At 45.5% G+C, this 17,209-nt stretch overlaps 1 protein-coding gene across 1 annotated transcript in view; it reads right to left on the bottom strand.

Moving 5' to 3' along the window:
- Nucleotides 1-17,209, bottom strand: part of ZNF704 (zinc finger protein 704) — a 175,383-nt gene that overhangs the window by 38,802 nt on the left and 119,372 nt on the right. The window lies entirely within an intron of this gene.

Here is a 17,209-nt window from a genome sequence, read left to right as displayed (position 1 = left end):
CAAGTGGAACAGAAAGTCACCAGGGGGCTTTAAGCCGTCCCAGTGACATAATATGATTAATATCTTTAAGATCATGACCTGAGCAGCTATACAGAGAAGGGACTTTAGGGAAGGCAGAACAGAAGCAGGGAAGCAACTTAGGAGATAATTGTTGGGAGTCTGGACAAGAGGAAACATGGTGTGGACGAGGGTGGGGGCAGCGGCAGGTGGCCTGGCCAGACTGGTGCTGTCCTGGGTGCGGGAGGTGAGCAACCGGGAAGGTGTCCAGGTGTTGGGCTGAACATTAACTAGAGCCATTTCCTGGGATGGAGAGAATGGAGGAAATGCAGCCTGGGCTGTTTAAACTCTGCTTTACTGCCCTCTGCTCGAGGAAGGACCGTTCCTCCCAGAGGTGGTCACCAAGTTACCCTTCCAGTGAAGCGCCTCTGAGACGAAGAGGTTACTCTGGTTCATTAATTTTGGCCAGTTAACTCTGAATCAAGGTTCAGAAGATAAAGATCATCGTGAACTGGAGCCAGCTTAAGTTTATTTCAATAAACAACTTAATATCGAGAGGCCAAAATGCATGTAGTACTGTGACATCAGATAAATAGTACCACCTCCTGAGAGATGGGCATTTTCGTATTAGGGAACAGTTGCAGAAGTCCGACAGAGGATTAATAAGCCATATCGAAGGAGGAACTGACACTTCGACAGATGTGGCTTTCACTCACAGGTATGCTGTATAATTTGGAAAAGCAATGAAGTTTTAGAGAGTTCTTAGAGCATCACTTCACAACACAAAGGGAAAGGAGACTCTTGAACTGGAGAAAAACCAAATGGTCCCCAGTTTAGTTGGGCCGGGGAGCTGGTCAATTAATATCATCATGAAGTTACAATTATTACAATTTGGCCCTCCAGTGTTCACCACGCTGTAGTAATTCCGTTAGTAATTCAGTTACTAAGCAAAGCTTACCCTTGCAATCCAAGGTACCAAAAGATGGGAATCTTTGAAATTTTCTTCTGTCGTTTTCAAAGCTCCTTATGCTCTTTCTCGGCAAATTGATCCGTCAAAAGACAAATTACTGGTTTCAGAGAAAAATGCTTCTAGAAAGCAAGCCCAAGGCTGCACAATGAAATTCGCTCCACAGAAGTTTTCAAGGTAATTTCATACACTTAGAGAACAAAACTACTCTCTCAGCTGGCATACCATCAAGAGATTTTATATATCCCCAATTTATAAGATCCTGGTACTTGGGACTAAAGGTGATGCCAGTTTTTTTGTGTTTTTTTTCCCCTCGAAGTGAGGCCTCCTGAAACACTACCAGGGAAAGAATGTAAAGCACCTGAAGGTAATTTGGAGCGTTTTTTGACTCAATATTCCCATGTAGGCGTGGTCACAGCGGGAAGGAGTTACTTGGGGGCCCTGAAGGAGAAAGGCGTGCTAGAGAGACCGCAATGTAGATGGTGCGGCTCCTCCGGGTGTCGGCCCTGTCAGAGCCCAGCTGTCAGGATCACTCCACGCCAGCAGGGGGCGCGCCCGAGCAGGCCACACTGCCATCTCTTCCAAGACTGAATGACAGGAGCTGCTGACTTCTTTCCAACTGTCAGTCTTCTCTTTCTCTTTGTTTACAAAAGGTTTAAGAACCAGGATGAGAGGCCCATGAGTCCGGCACAGGGAAATAGCATGACTTTGTGGGGAGAAGGTCCCCTGGCCACCTGCCGTGCACCCCGAACGGACTTGCTATTCAGTCATGGCTTTCCCCTCTTCCACATCTTGGTTCCAGGGACCTTCATTTTTCCTTCCTCAATCTTTTTTGCACCTTTTTTGATTTTTCACATCTAACGTGAACATTTTGTTTCAGAGGTCTCATTGACAATTAACTCAGGAGCTGATTTGTGTGTTCTTTCAGTATGAAGATCAATAGAGAACGTATCATGATTAAATATGCATTTATTTTGCATTTCTAAACGCTGATGCTTCAGAATGATTGTTGAGTAATAACAAAGCAGATTTCCGACAAAGAGTGAAAAGAGGAGTAATTATTAGTATAACCCGAGTGTTCTGGGACTTGCAGTACCTTTAAGTTTCCCATTGGCATTGGAGGTTACTAACAACAGCAGCAAATCAAAGGAGCACGCTGCTAATGCCTCAGTTAACCTGTATTTCTCAGGAAGTATTGTTACCACACCACATGAAGCATTGCCAGATGATGTGGCCTTGTGCTGAGCTGTGTTTTTGTTTTTAATCTTTGTTTAATTTCTTTTGGTACAGTGCTATCTAATTACTGATTAATTGGTGCTGCAAATTCAAATCCTTATAATTAAACAGGAAGAGATGATATAGAAAGTAGAATTCGTTACACTTTGAGAAAAATCTCTGCAAAGGCCTTCTGGTAGATTCAGAGCTGTTGAGGGGGGAAAAACCCACTGGGGGTGATGTTAAGTATTCCCTAATTTAAAATTGAATTTGAATCTACTGTTGAAAACCTTACTAATCACTTGTTTACAAAAGGCTGAGACCTTTTTCAGTTAATCTTTTCTCTCAGACTTAGTGGAGTATTATAGGACCTAGTAATATGTAGAATTATTTTTAAAATAATAGTAATATTCATTGTTATTCTATACGTGATTTGTCCCTCAGGTTGACCTGGCTTTGATGGATGAACAGGATTTCAGGATGGGAGAATCACATTTCAGGCAAGGAATTAGACAAGTCTTGGCTTGTAATCTGCTTAGGAGTCCTACTTGAAGGATGTGGTGGGAGATGAGGACACAGTGCCTGGGCCAGTTTGTGGGGCCTCATGCGCCAGGCTAAGTGGTTTGTCATATTCTTGGAAGCGGAGAGAAGCCACTGAACCTTCATGAGCCTAGGGGAGTGAGAGATGATCAATCTGTATTTTAGAAATGAGTCAAAATGGAAAATTTAATGGAAAGGGAAGAAGCTAAAGGTAGGTTGTTTGGCTATTTTTCATTAAAACTTAATTCAAACCCAAAGTAATAGACTAAGATACAACTGCTCCTCTCTGAACAGGCAGTGTTAAGTGAGTACAGAACTCCCAGCTATCTGCTAAGGATGTGTCCTGGACCTCTCTGGGAGACGCGGTGAAGACAATGGTTAAGAGCACACGCTCCGGAATGAGTCGGATCATGTGGCTTCAAATCCACTCTGCCAGCACTGGCTGTGTGACCTTGGGTAAATTACTTATCATCTTGGAGTCTCTGTTTCTTTGTTAGAGAAAAGAAAAGATAAAAACAGACCTGTTGAGAAGATTAAATGAGAAAACAAAATGAGAAGACAAACGCAAGCACCAGCACACAGCCTGACCCGTGATCAGGGTTCCGTGACTGTTAGCCATTGTCCACCTTCAAGTTCAAGAGCACGCCCATCGCACACAGCCCCCAGGAGGGAGGAAAGTGTCAGGTTACTTCACCGGCTCTTCCTCCTCAGCACCAGCACCAGCAATGGTTACTTTGCTCTTTTGTGGGGGAGGGGTTGCAGTGGTGGTGGTGGTAGTGGTGGTATTTTTTACAAAGACCAAAACAGGTACCACTTGACAGGAGGTGCTCTGTAAGAGGTGGCAGCTGGCACAGGGAGGAGCAGCTGCCGGGTCCCTCCCTAGAGCATCACATCCGGGCTTGGGCAAGGATGCAGCTCCTGACAGACATCCCTGAGGGCTCTTGAGGGCTGTCCACAGAGCGCCAAAGCCTAGAGTGTCCATTTGGATTAAAAAAAATTCTTTTTAAATGTAAGTACTGGGGATTGAACCCAGGACCTTGTGCATGCTAAGCACGTGCTCTACCACTGAGCTATGACTCTCCCCACCCCGTTTGGATTTTATATTGAAAAAGTTTCTATTTTCAGTCCTCACTCCTGGAGTCAATGTGCTGTGTGCTTGGGGCACCTTTAGTTACTGGAAATACAGTCTCAAGAAAATTCCTCAGAGTCGCTGCCCTCCTGAGCTCTAGTCTGTTGGAGAACCAGACCGTCCTCAGACACACAGAAATAAACATCCACTTACAGACGGGACAAATGGCAGGAAGGCGTGGTATGGATCTGATGGGGACCTACCCGGATGCTCCTGGCTGGGGGGACTGGAAGCAGGTGTTGGTGTTGCCTCCCTGAGGGTGTGGACCAGCCCTGAGCCGGGTAGTTCAAGAACACAGGCTAGGCTGCCTTCAAAGGAAGGGTGAGGCTGAGCGCAGCACGCGCACCCTTGGAGAAGGGCAGCCCGGGTAGGGTCTTCAAAGTTCCGTAAGGCTATTCATCCTTATCTTAAAGGCTCTGGGGAGCACTGAAGTGTTTCAAGCGGGATCAGGTTGGGAGAGGTCAGGTCAGGTTGGGGTGATGCTATCAGATTTGCTTTTCCAAAAACTCACTCTGGCTGCCACGTGGAAAATGAGTTTCTGGGGTTTAACAACTGATCTTTTATCTGAGGAATGGATTGCCTGGTGACTGTGGCAGCAGGTTGCAGAGTGACATCACCTGGGACATGAAGGGGCGGGCAGGCGTGTGTGTGGCATCAGCGACACGGCCCCATGTGTGGGGTCTCTCGCACAGGGGGGCGCTGCCAGTCTGGCCCCAAGTGCCCGGCCCCGCCAGCGCCCATGAGGCTGGCTAGTGTTCCTGCTGCAAGAGGCGTTTTTCTTCTTTTGAATCACTTCAGGCCTCAATGCTCTCTGCTTGGAGGGTGCACACAAGCATGGTCTCCCCTGGCTAACCCACCAGCTAAGACAGAAGTGTTTTACACCCCAGAGCGCCGCAAAAGACATTTATCTGCAATTAAAGTGCTGCAGTAACAAATGGAAATAAAAATGAATAATACATTCCTTAGATTGGCACTAATCCAGTTCTCAGCAACTCCCAAAATCTGCTGTCTAGACTGAGTTCATTACTTGTGGTAATCTTCAAACTAGGCCTAAAGTCTGAGAATAAAGTCTCTTCCACTCGAAAGGACAAGGTGACATCCCGTCTTAGAATTCTGGGCAAGCTTTTACTAAGAGTTTGGAAAACTGGACTCAGTAACTGTTAAACGTGATGAACGTTCAGTCTCAACGGGGAGGTTGAAGCACCAGGAGAGAAGTGACGATGCCTGGACAAGGTCTTTACTGAGGCTGCACAGGGTGGAGTCCTGGGCTCGGGTGGAATCCACTTGACACAAAAGGAGGAGCGTCTGTCCCTCACAGCTGGAGGGAGGAAGACAGAGGTGGCCTGGGTGCAGGCACGTGTGCAGGTGTGGGGCTCGGGAAGTGGAACATGTTGCTTTTTGGAAGTCCCTGCTGTAATTCCTTCCTCAGATGCAGACACGTTTCTCCAGAGGGGGTGATGGGAGAGGGGACTCTGGAGAGCTGAAGGTTTGACATTGCTGTTAAGGGTCACAGGAGAGAAAACTGAACTGGACACCAAGAGACAGGCAGCAGTGAAGGCTCTGCTGAGGTTGGGAACCTTAATTCTGTCCTGGTGGTGACCAGGGGTGGGGGTCTGATAGTTGGCACAGAAGTGTGTGAGGGCAACTCCTGGACAAAGAACATGCTAGGTTTTCCTGGGGGGGTGCAATGAAGAAGTGTGCAAGAACGTGGAAGGTTTTGGTAAAACTGCATTTGGAGTGATATCGGTGGGAGCTTGGCTGGATTAGGAAGTGAGTGAAGGCTGGAGGAAGCTGAAAGATGGGGGAGCAAATGGCGAAAAACCGGAGATCTTAATGAAGTCAAAAAATAAGTGTGGTGGAGATACACATTACTATATATAAAAGAGATAAACGACAAGGACCTACCGTATAGCACAGGAAGCTATATTCAATTTCTTTTAATAACATATAATGGAAAAGAATCTGAAAAGAAAAACTATATACGTATGTATAACTGAATCGTTTTGCTGTACACCTGCAATGAACATTGTAAATCAACTACACTTCAATAAAAAATAAGAAAAATAAAATAAAACGCACTGCCCCCTAAAAGAAAGATGTGGTGGGAGCAAAAGAGAGAAAGAGCTAGAAGAATGGGAGATTGTGAGCAGGAGAGGAGTATGGGAGGCGGAGTTTCTATCCAGAGAGGCATTCTGGGAGAGGTGGAGTCGGGGGGAAGGTTGCTGGGTCATGAAGATTGAGGCTGCATATATAATAGTCACTCATGTCTTTCAGGATAGGAAAGCTGTGACAGGGTGGCTCAAGCCTTTAACAAAGGGTGAATGACCAGGATGGCAGGAGAGTCAAGGAAGGGGAGAGGTGGAAGGTGGAGGTTTATACAAGAGTGGAGGAGGTAACTGCTCGTTAACAGAAATGGGGACATGGAGACATACATTCTTGGGAGGTTCCCCACTGCCTTCAGGATAAGATTCAGGCCGCTGTGCAGGACGCCGGGGGCCCTCTCTAGCTGGGTCTCCCCATCTCGCCCCCACTTCATCACCGGTGCTCAGCAGTGCACTCGCCACAAGAAGATGCAGCCTCTTCCCTGTATCTTTGCACAAGCTACGCCCTCTGCTTTTGGAACAAGTATCCTTCTCTTTCCACCTGGCCTATTTCTACTCGCCCTCCCATCATCAGCGCAGTCCCACCCCTGGGAAGCCTGCCTACACCTGCCAAGCCATGCCAGGAGCCCCGCTCCAGTGCTGTGTCCTCAGGACTCAGTCTGGCATCTATTTCCAACACCTAGCACAAAAACCTGGCTTAAGGAAAGTTCTTAATGAAGGGTTTTGGGACAGAGCAGCATTAAGTAGTGGCGGTCCACAGTGGCTAAGGAGTGGCAGGGGGCCGGCACGGAAAACGTATCTGCAGGACTTCTGCAGTTTTCCTCTGCTCACGCTTTCTCATCTCATTAGAGCTAGTAATTCATTCAGTTCCTCCCGTGGAAAACAATCCCTCAAAAACTCAGCTAGTAAATAAATCATTCGCAGGAATGTTTTCCTACTGGCCCTAAAAGACATTGGCCTATGGATGCAGAATTGACTTTGTGCCGGCATCTGGGATCATTCTTCTGTATTCACAAAAGCTCGCAGACCCATCAGTGAACTCTGGAATGGCGGCAATAGCATTATTAAATAATAAGTTCCAAATCCCCTGAAAACAATTCTGTGTGATTAGCTGGACTTCTTGATGTGAGCGGGCTGCGAAGTGTAGCTCGGGGAGGCATCGTGAACATCCCAGGATGGCCTTTTTGCTTTGTACGTTTGGCGTTTCTGATTGCAGTGAACATGTTCTCCTGGGAGCCACGAGGCTGGTCTTAGATCCACGCAGTTTTCTCTGAACACAAAGCCTTCCGTGAACAAGGAAGCCCCTTTGGGATGGCCTTTTAGGCACCAGATGATAGAAGACCGGGGTGGGGAGCACCTCAACTCTGCTCTTGGAACAGTGTGTGGTGTGTGTGTGCATGTTTATCTTTGTGTCTGTGTGTTGATGTCCTGTGTGCGTCTGTCTAAGCTTTCTGTGTGGTCTACGTGGGTCTATGTGGGCCGATGTCCTGTGTGGGTCTCTCTGTGTATCTGTGAATGTGTGATTGTGTGCATGTGTCCTGTGTGTGTCTGTGTGGTCTACGTGGGTTGATGTCCTGTGTGGGGGTGTGTCTGTGAATGTGTGTGTATGTGTATTTCTGTGTCTGGGTCTGTGTGTGAGTGTCTACATGTAGACTCATGTGTGCTCCGTGCTCGGAGGAGGACTGGAAAGAATCGCAGGCGTTGGTGCCTCAGACCCTGTCTCCCGCCCGGGGACAGCGGCCTCTCTCTTCCTGGCCCTCTGGGATGGCAAAGTCCTTGCTGACTCTCCCCATCCCACCGACATCTCCCTGCTAGTCAGCAACGGCCGAAGCAAGGCTGTCAGACTGTCTGGAAGGGGCTTGTGGACGTTTCAGTGAGCTGCTCACCGGGCTGCCGTCTGTCCAGGCTATTAAGCGGTCGGTCTCCAAATCTGGGGGGAGCACCTCATCGGACGGGGGCTGCCATGTGTGCAGGGGCGGTGGGGCGCAGGCGAATAGGGTTGAAGCCCTGAGTCATTCAGGCCATTTGCAGGTTAACAGTCTGCAGGTTAAACGTCACAGTTGTCCTCAAGAAGAAAACTGCAGTCACCAAATCACAATCGCATCTGTCACTTCCATATTTCTGTCCAGGTCGGGTCATTCCAGACTTTCTGGCGGAGTTACTTATGTTATTGCCTGGAGGCCTGAAATCCATTTAGACCTCAATGATGTAAAGAACTTCTAGCTACGTTTATGGTGATAACATTTACTTTGTGAGGCCAGTCGGGAGAAAACAAATCTAATGTTTCCTGGTTTGCCAATGAAGGGAAAAAAGGGTGATTTTTTTTCCCTTTTGATTAAAAAAAATGAAGTTAAAAAAGACTGTTTCTTCTGGCAAAATCTGAGTAAGATTTGTAGATTGGGCCACTGTCAATGTCCTGGTTTTGTTACAGTTATTAAGTTATTAAGACATGAAGAGTATACGGGACCTCTTTGTACTTCTTTTTAAATTTACTGTGAATCTGTAATTATTGCAAAATAAAACAATAATAAAAAAAAGAAAGAAAAAAAGATTCTGTTTCTTGTTTTAGCTGCTTCTCTTTCCTGAGATAGTGACATCATTATGTTGGCAACAGGTCTAAATGTGGGGCTAGAAGCCACCTTACCTCACTGTTTTTCCAAAGAAAAGGCTCGTATTGTTGCCAACCAACCTCCACCCTGCAACAAGCTTTCCAGGAGCAAGAGAGGGAGCCCCTCCGTGGGATAAGGCCACTTGGAGCCACCACTGCCCATGTATTGCAGGCCCCGGGGTTCCCTGAGCGAGGGAGGGGCCTGCCCTCCAGAAGCGGCCACCCGAGCTGGGCAGAGGAACACTGTCAGCAGGTCGATGGGCTAACTTGCTGTCCTGCTCCAGGTTGAGGGGAATTTGGGGCTGCTTCTTGTTGTATTTTTTAAATTTGGGTTTATTGCATGTTCAGCCTGTCTGGGACCTGCTTGCAGATTTCAGCCACTTCTGGCTACACTCGTGGCAGGAATGACGTCTCCACTGTCTTATGCCTTGAAGAGAAGGATGAACTGCTATGTGATGTAACTGAACTAACCCCTATTTAAGCTACTCAAGTTCCAGATTTGGCTTAAAAAAGAAAACATGTAATCTTTTTACTTTCCCTCCAAAAATTGTATCTTCTTGCATCTTCCTTCTAATAATAGCTAATATTTATTGAGTATTCCCAATGCCAGATGCATGATGTGCATTATGTAAAATTATCCTTTAAATTTATTGGCATGACTGCCCCATCTTACAAATGTGAGGACTTCGGTAATTTTCAAAGGGCACTAGGTCAGGGTGCTAGGCCTGACTTACTCCAGCGGCCCAAAAGGGGCTTCACACCACACACTAATGCCACTCTCATGATCTTCTCTATAACTTTGTTTTAAATTTGAGATATACTTGTCATTCTACAATTGAAATATATTTGTTAACTGAACACAATTTGTTTTAGATTACACATTTTTTTCTATATTACACTTGAAATTATCTTAAAGTGAAAAGGATTTCTTTTATATACATAGGTGATTCCACATTAATGAGAATACAGCATATAAAAGCTCAAGTCGACAAAAGTAGATTAAATTATAGGCTTATTATTCATACTAAAAAGTGTTTTGCTTTCAAAAGGATTCTGTATGGATTTTCTTTAAACAGAATTCTTATACTGTTCTTAAAATGCTTTGAAAGATTAAATTTTAATTCAACTCATATACTGGAATTCTAGCCCTTACGCAAATACCTGTTTTATACTGTTGGGCTGAACCATATGAAATCGCTAATATTCACTCTTTTTTAACCTACAAAAGTGGCAGTTTCATATGGTTCAATCTGGTGTTTGCTCTTTTTAAGCATTTATATTTTAAAGGCCAGAAATGAACCAGTTTGTCCTCACTTGAAAGTGATTGTTTCAGATCAATGGGCCAGACAATGGGTCTCTTTCCTGAGGTCTCTACTGTGGGTAATTTTATTTCTGGAGTTGGCTTTTATGGAAGATAATCTCCAATTAATATAATTCAAACAAGTATCAATGCAATATCTGCTTTGTCCAAAGTACTGCTTTGGGCAGAATTCCTTGTCCCACAGCTTGTCAATGTTCTCCATGAGACACTTGGAATGGCGCCATTCTGGGAAATGAGTGGAAGCACCTATGTCGCCCTCTAGAGGATTTCCATACACACACAACGTCACCGGCTCAATTTCCTGGGTCCCTTCATTTATATTTTAACCATGTTACCGATATGTTTCCATCAATTCACACAGCTATTAGTTGGTGAGAGGTCAATTCAAACTGTCCATTCGGTATCATGTCCCTAGAAGATGGTAATTCTGTCACTCTTAAATTTGTTTATAACAGTGCCATCTAAGCACTATGGAATCAAACCTACTTACTGAACACCCAAAGGCTGAACAATTGCACATTTAGCTGTGTATGCTCCACGTACAAGGAACATGACTTCCCAAAGGAACAGGCAGGAGAAACTGATACAGTCAGGAACACAATGCAAAGGTTACTGCTGGACATACTAGCCGATCAGCAACACGGCTGGATGGCTACTGGCCAGGGCATATCCAGTTTCCTGGAATAAGAGGTGGATGAATACAGGTTAGAAACGCCAAGTAGGGCTTCGGCTAAAGCTGAGAGAGGTCTACAGTCCAGGGAAAGCAAAGCATTGTAGCTGCTACTTCACATTTCTTCTGAAAACAATATACACGGGCTTAGAAGCCTCGGATGCTGGAATTAATATTTAATGTAAAAGCATTACTGGAAACAACTGTATAGCTATCAGGTATAAATAGTAATTTCCACCTCGGCTGGTAATTTTGCACTCATTTAGGTTGTCATCCTAGTGTGGCAGCAGTTTACAGGGGCACTTACTGTAACAGCACGCTGATTAAACTACGGTGGAATTACCCATTCACTCTATCTTACAATTCTGTGCTATTATGAAGTTCTAAATATTTCAAATGCGAATAGGCCTCCGTGAGTCGACAGCTCAGTGGTTACCTGTCTGTCTTCTTTCCTCTTTTTTTTTTTTTGTTTTGTTTTGGGGGGGCGGTTAGGTTTCACTGATCTATTGATTTATTTTTTAACGGAGGTACTGGGGCTTGAACCCAGGACCTCATGCATGCTAATCATGTGCTCTACCACTGAGCTATACCCTCCCCCTCTTTTCCTTTTTTTGAATCATTAGGAAGGCTTATAAATTTGTTTCTCTACATACTTGAAATGAGCTAATAATCTTACGATGAGGAATTAACAAGCATAGACTAAGACTCTGGATTTATTTGAAATTTGATGAGAAAATGAGCCAATTAAAATCATTATAAAAATACGGAGGGAAAAACACTTTTCTGTATGACATATCACTGACTCCATGAACATTTCTTTTCTCACTTGGTGTTTCTATGAAGGTTCGTCTGGCATAGACAGAAATAAGCACCTGCTTTCATTCGTGGGCAGGTAAAACTTCTAGAAGTTTAGGGAGACAGTCACAGCTGCTAAACAGTCTGAATCTCCCAAGAAGCAGTCACCAAGACAAGATCAGTTCCGTCAGTAACTGACCAGGGAAGATGCTTATGAAGCGTGGAGAGGGTGGGAGCACGAGAAGGCGGGGAGAGCCTGCCTGTCGCCTGCCAGGCGTGACACCCGTGAGAAGGGAGAGAGGACAGGAGGTACTGGGTAGGAAGTACCCTGGAGCAGTTCTAAGAAACTCTCAGCTCCAGCTGGCGGGTGTCCCGAGCAAAGGGTGCCCATCAGAGGAATCCCAGGTCAGGGAGAACGGCTGCGCTCTAACGGCCCTGCTGTGCTAGGCCCAGGAGGGGAGCAGCCAGGGGAAGGTCTTACCAGCTGCAGGGGATTCAAAGGAGTGGCAGCAAGAGGCCGGCCAGCACTGTGTTCCCTGCAGCTGCAGCTTCTTCTGCAAGGAGATCTGAGTGGCAGACCCCCATGCCCTCCCCAAGTACTGTTTCTTTTTGGCAATCATGCAGTTTAATGCATGGATCTTGTTTCTTTCCAACCAAGTTCAAAAATCCCCAGGCTGGACACCTTCACCAGCTTCGCTGAGATACATTCCTTGAGAACCAGCTGTCTGCCTGTGTGTTTTTCCTGACCAGGCCCGGGTTACATCTGCTGTCATGGTACAGAGGAATAAGATGGGCAGGTTAAATAAAGCATCTGAGAGGAATGCCTGTCTCCAGAACTGTCCAAGGACCGCTCCAATATTCACCTTTATCATAACTCCTTTGGCAGGTGGTCCTACTGGGTCAAACCCAGGGTATAACCTACCTCCTTAAATAAATCTTAACAGTTAACGTTAACGCAGCATTTGCTATATGCCGGCCACCACTCTAGCCTTTACTTTCACGAACTCAATCCTTATAATAAGTCTGCGAGGTCAATACTACCATTATTCCCATTTTTAGGGATGAGGAAACTGTGGCACAGAGAGGTGAGGCAAAGTAAGTGTGGTTACTGGATTCCCATCTCGGCACTACCGTATGTGTTTTGGACCCACTGTTTGTGCCCTCCTCAAATTCTTATGTTAAAGGCCTAACCTTCAATGTGATGGTGTTAGGAGGTACAGCCTTTGGGAGGTAATTAGGTTTCGATAAGGGTATGATGGTGGAGTCCCATAATGGAACGAGGGCCCTTATAAGGAGGGGGAGACACAGCAGAATCAGAAGGCAGCCATCCACAAGCTAGGAAAAGGGCCCTCGCCAAGAACTGAATCAGTTGGTACCTGGATCTTGGACTTCCCAGTCTCCAGAACTGTGAGAGATAAACGCCTATTTAAGCCTCCAGTTTATGGTATTTTGCGAAAGCAGCCTGCAAAGGAATTCCTGGACCCAACTCCAGTGTGTGTAGGTGGAGGCTTCCCCACACCAACAAGCAATTCCTGGATGTCTGAGATTTCAGCGCAGATCTGACACCACCTACCTGGGCTCGAATCAGAGTCCACAGGTAAAGGACTCAGTCCCACAAGACCCCCACAACGCAGGCTGCCAACTGCGAGTCCAGGTAGTTACCTGTGCTTCTGACTGCCTGACTCCAAGCTGGAGTCCCATGACCCCCTCCTTGGGTTCAGTTAATTTGCTGAAACAGCTCACAGAACTCAGGAAAACCACCCACTCAAACAGACTACTGCCTCCTTATACAACGGCATCTCTCACCACACTACTGCCTCCTTATACAACGGCATCGCTCACCACACTACTGCCTCCTTATACAACGGCATCGCTCACCACACTACTGCCTCCTTATACGACGGCATCGCTCACCACACTACTGCCTCCTTATACGACGGCATCGCTCACCACACTACTGCCTCCTTATACGACGGCATCGCTCACCACACTACTGCCTCCTTATACAACGGCATTGCAGGGTATGCAGCAACAGCCGCATGAAGGGACGCACGGGGCTGGGCATGGGGCGGGGAGGGGGCACGGGCTTCCACGCCCTCTCCGAGCGTCCCACTTGCCCCAGTCTCCACGTGTTCACCAACCCCGAAGATCTCTGAATCCCATTCTTTTGAGGTTTTAGGCGGCTTCATTACATAAGCACAACTGATTCTATTTTGACCCTTCGTGATTAATTCAGCCTGCAGCCTCTCTCCCCTCCTTGAGGATGAGAGTGAGACTGAAAGTTCCAAATCTCGAATCACGTGGTTGGTTCTCCCGGCCACCAGTCCCCATCCTTGGGTAAGATCCCAAAGTCACCTTTCCTGAAGCATTTTCAGGACTGAGGACAAAGAAAGCAAATAACATCCCATTTCTCTTATTGCTGAGAAATTCCAAGAGTGCTGGGAGTAGTGAGCCAGGAACTGTGGATGAAGACCAAACATATTGGTCATTCAGGTGATCAAATATATATATTTCTTACAAATCACAACATTTGCACAGCCTGAGCTAAGACAGTGTTTTGACCTGGTGTGCTAGGGAGAGGTCGGCAAGAGTTTAGGCAAGTGGATAAGATGCCAGATATGTGAATACAGTTTGCTATACACTGAAGACCGCAGTGCCACACTCACTGGACCAGCCTGGCAGCAGGGAGGGGAAAGCTTGGGGTGTCCTGCAGCACTGCAGGGCAGGCACCCAGAATCTCAGACCAGGGTTAACACCACTCTTCCATCCAGCGGTACTTCCCAGCGTACTTCTGGCCACAATCTGAATTGCTTCGAGAGCTGGGCATGCCCTAGCTTGCTGGTGACAGATGTCAGAGACTATAACCAAGCAGCAGCTGGGAAGATGGAAACTGACAACAGTCCTGATGGCCATGACAGTTGTGATAGGAGCAGCAGTGGCAGCAGAAATGAATGGTGGCAAACCAGCAACAAACAGTCTTGTGGGTAGTGGGACTAATGATGTTTTGGTCCCACAGAAAGAAGAAGAGAGAAACCCACTGTGAATGACGGGTCAGGTGTAAACTCTGAATCGGGAAAGAAAAATGGGTAAATACATGTTCGCAAGATTTTGAACATTATTTCAGTGAATCGATGGAATCCTTGAAATGGATCCATAGCCTCCAGCAGATTAAAAAGTTGCTGTTTTAAAAAGAAACTATGGAGCTCAAAATATATACCCTGTCTTTCAATGGCCTTGTGCTGAAGAACGGAACACTAGCACACTTGTTTTATAAGAAGGCATCCCAGGGGATTGTGGAAACCACCAACTACTGAGGCTCATTTTTTTTTTTAAATCTCTTATGCTGGTGAAAGTAAAAGGGGGCAGGGGCACAGAGCATCAAGCAAATGACATGACTTGTGTAAAAGCAAATTATGCCTTGCCTGTTGTAAGTCTTTGAGGAGATGAATATGCATCTGAGTGGGGGAGGCCGTGAAGGGAGTGGCTCACAGCCCTCCACCTTCCTACTGATGCTTCGCTGCAGTGTCTAGCAGGTTGGACCACGCACACCTTCCAAACCACTTCAAATTGCAGCAGGAATGCACCAAAGGTGACTCCTTTAAAAATGCCTTTAATACGATTCCATCTTATGGACTATTTTTCAAAAATGGAGTTATCAGGGGATCGAGGGAGCCTTGTCATTAATAGAGAACCAGCCTAAAGAGAGAAAACAAGGTAGAAATGAATGGACACTTCTCTGGATGGAGAGCGTTAACCACTGCGTTCCTGTAAAGCTGCTCCTTAGACCATTTTATACATGATCTGGACGAGGGCACAGAAAAAAATTTGGATTTGCTGATGATCCTGACTTCCAGTTGATGAGGAGGGATTTCGGAAGGTATTTTAAGCGTATGTTAAATAGACAAAAACATCCGTACAACGGATGTGAGACAGTGCAACGTAGGAAATGCATCTAGAGAAATAACATATCACAAACTTCCAGGCACAGGAGATCTAAGTGATCAGTTACAACCCAGAAGAGTTTACTGGGATTAAATGAGAGACTCCACTAATGGGAAAACTATCTCGGGGTCAGCCAGTCGAACCTGTCATCTGAAGCCACCACCGCCGCCTTCCACAGCATCCTGACCACGTGAACGCTGACTCTCTGCTCCCACTGAGAGGAACCCCTCACCCCAGAGGGAGGCCCTTTTTCGTTCAGACACTTCAATGTTTAGAAAGTTCACCCTTGTGTTGAGGCAACATCAGCTTTTTCCTTAGTCAGTTCAGTGTTCCTCTAGACAGAACACAATTCTGATTCCTCTTCCACATAAATGTCACACAGATTTGAAGGGCCAGAATGTGCTCTAGGTCTTTTTCTTTTTTAAACAGGTTAAACATCCCATGTGTCTTCAGTGTTTTGCTCGGAGCAAGTCTAAATGTCCTAATTATCCAAGCTGTTTTTCCATTGGTGCGATAGCTTTAATTTGCTTCTGTATGCCCAGGACTGAATGCAGTATTTCAGGCATCAGGGGACCAGTGCTCTATGAAGGGGACCTTGTTCTGGAGGACCCCCTTTTTATAATAGATTTATTAAGATATAATTTATCACAAAATTCATGCTTTAAAAAAAGTGCACAATTCAGTGTGGGGTTTTTGGGTGGTTTTTAGTATGTTTACAGAGTTATGCAGCCATTATCACTTCCAGAACGTTTGCACCATCCCCAAAGAAACCCCGTACCATTTGCAGTCACTACTTATTCCCCACCCTCTGACAACCACCAATCTATTTTCCATCTCTACAGACTCGTCTGTTCCAGACCGTTCACATAAATGGGCTCATTCAATACGTGAACTTTGGTGACTGGCTTCTTTCACTCAGCACACTAATATTTTCAAGTTTCATCCACGTTGTAGCCTGTGTCGAAACTTTATTGCTGAATTCTATTCCCTTGGATGGACATATCACATTCTATTTATCCTCTTGTTAGCTGATGGTCTTTTATGTTGTTTCCACTTTTTTGGGGGGGGGATGAATATTCACATGCAAGTCTTGGTGTGGCCATGTGTTTTCAATTCTCTTTGGTACATACTTAGGGGTGGAATTGCTGGGTCATATGGTAACTCCATGTTTAACCTTTTGAGGAACTGACAAACTGTTTTCCACAGTGGCTGCAGCATTTTACAATTCTACCAGTGGTGTATGAAGGTTCCAGTTCCTCCACGTTCTCTTCAATACTTGTCATTATTATCTATCTTTTTTGGTAACAGCCATTCCAGTGGGTGTGAAATCACTTGGATGTGCATGGCTCTAATGACTAACAATGTTAAACATCCTTCCATGTGCTCATTTTCCATTTGTATATCTTCCTTAGAAAAATGTCTGCTTAAGTCCTTCACCCTTTTTAATTGGGTTGCCTTTTCATTATTGAGTTGTAAGAGCTTCTGTATAGATTCTGGATATGAGACCAATATTAGGTATATGATTTGCAAATATTCTCTCCCATTCTGTGGGCTGTCTTTCCACTTTCTTGATAGTGTCTTTTGCAGCACTAAAGTTTTTAACTTTGATGAAGCCCAAATTATCTAACTTTCTTTCGTCATGTCACCACAAGCCTCATTCAATGGACTCTTACTTCAGATTCTAGAAGAACATATTGCAATCCTAAAATGACTCCTTCAGCTCATTATACCTAAGAAACCATTGCCTAGCTCAAGTTCATAAACTCTACTCTTATGTTTTCTTCTAAGAGTGTCATAGTTTTACTTCTTACATTTGGTCTTTAATCCATTTAAGCTAACTTTTTAAATATGGTTGAGGTATGGGTTTAACTTCATCCTTTTGCATGTGGATACTTTAATTGTCTCAGCACCATTTGTTGAAAA

The sequence above is a fragment of the Vicugna pacos genome, chromosome 29, assembly GCF_048564905.1.
Source record: "Vicugna pacos chromosome 29, VicPac4, whole genome shotgun sequence".
Lineage (NCBI taxonomy): Eukaryota > Metazoa > Chordata > Mammalia > Artiodactyla > Camelidae > Vicugna > Vicugna pacos.
Note: the sequence above shows the minus strand (reverse complement) of the source record. Positions and strands in the feature narration are given on the sequence as shown.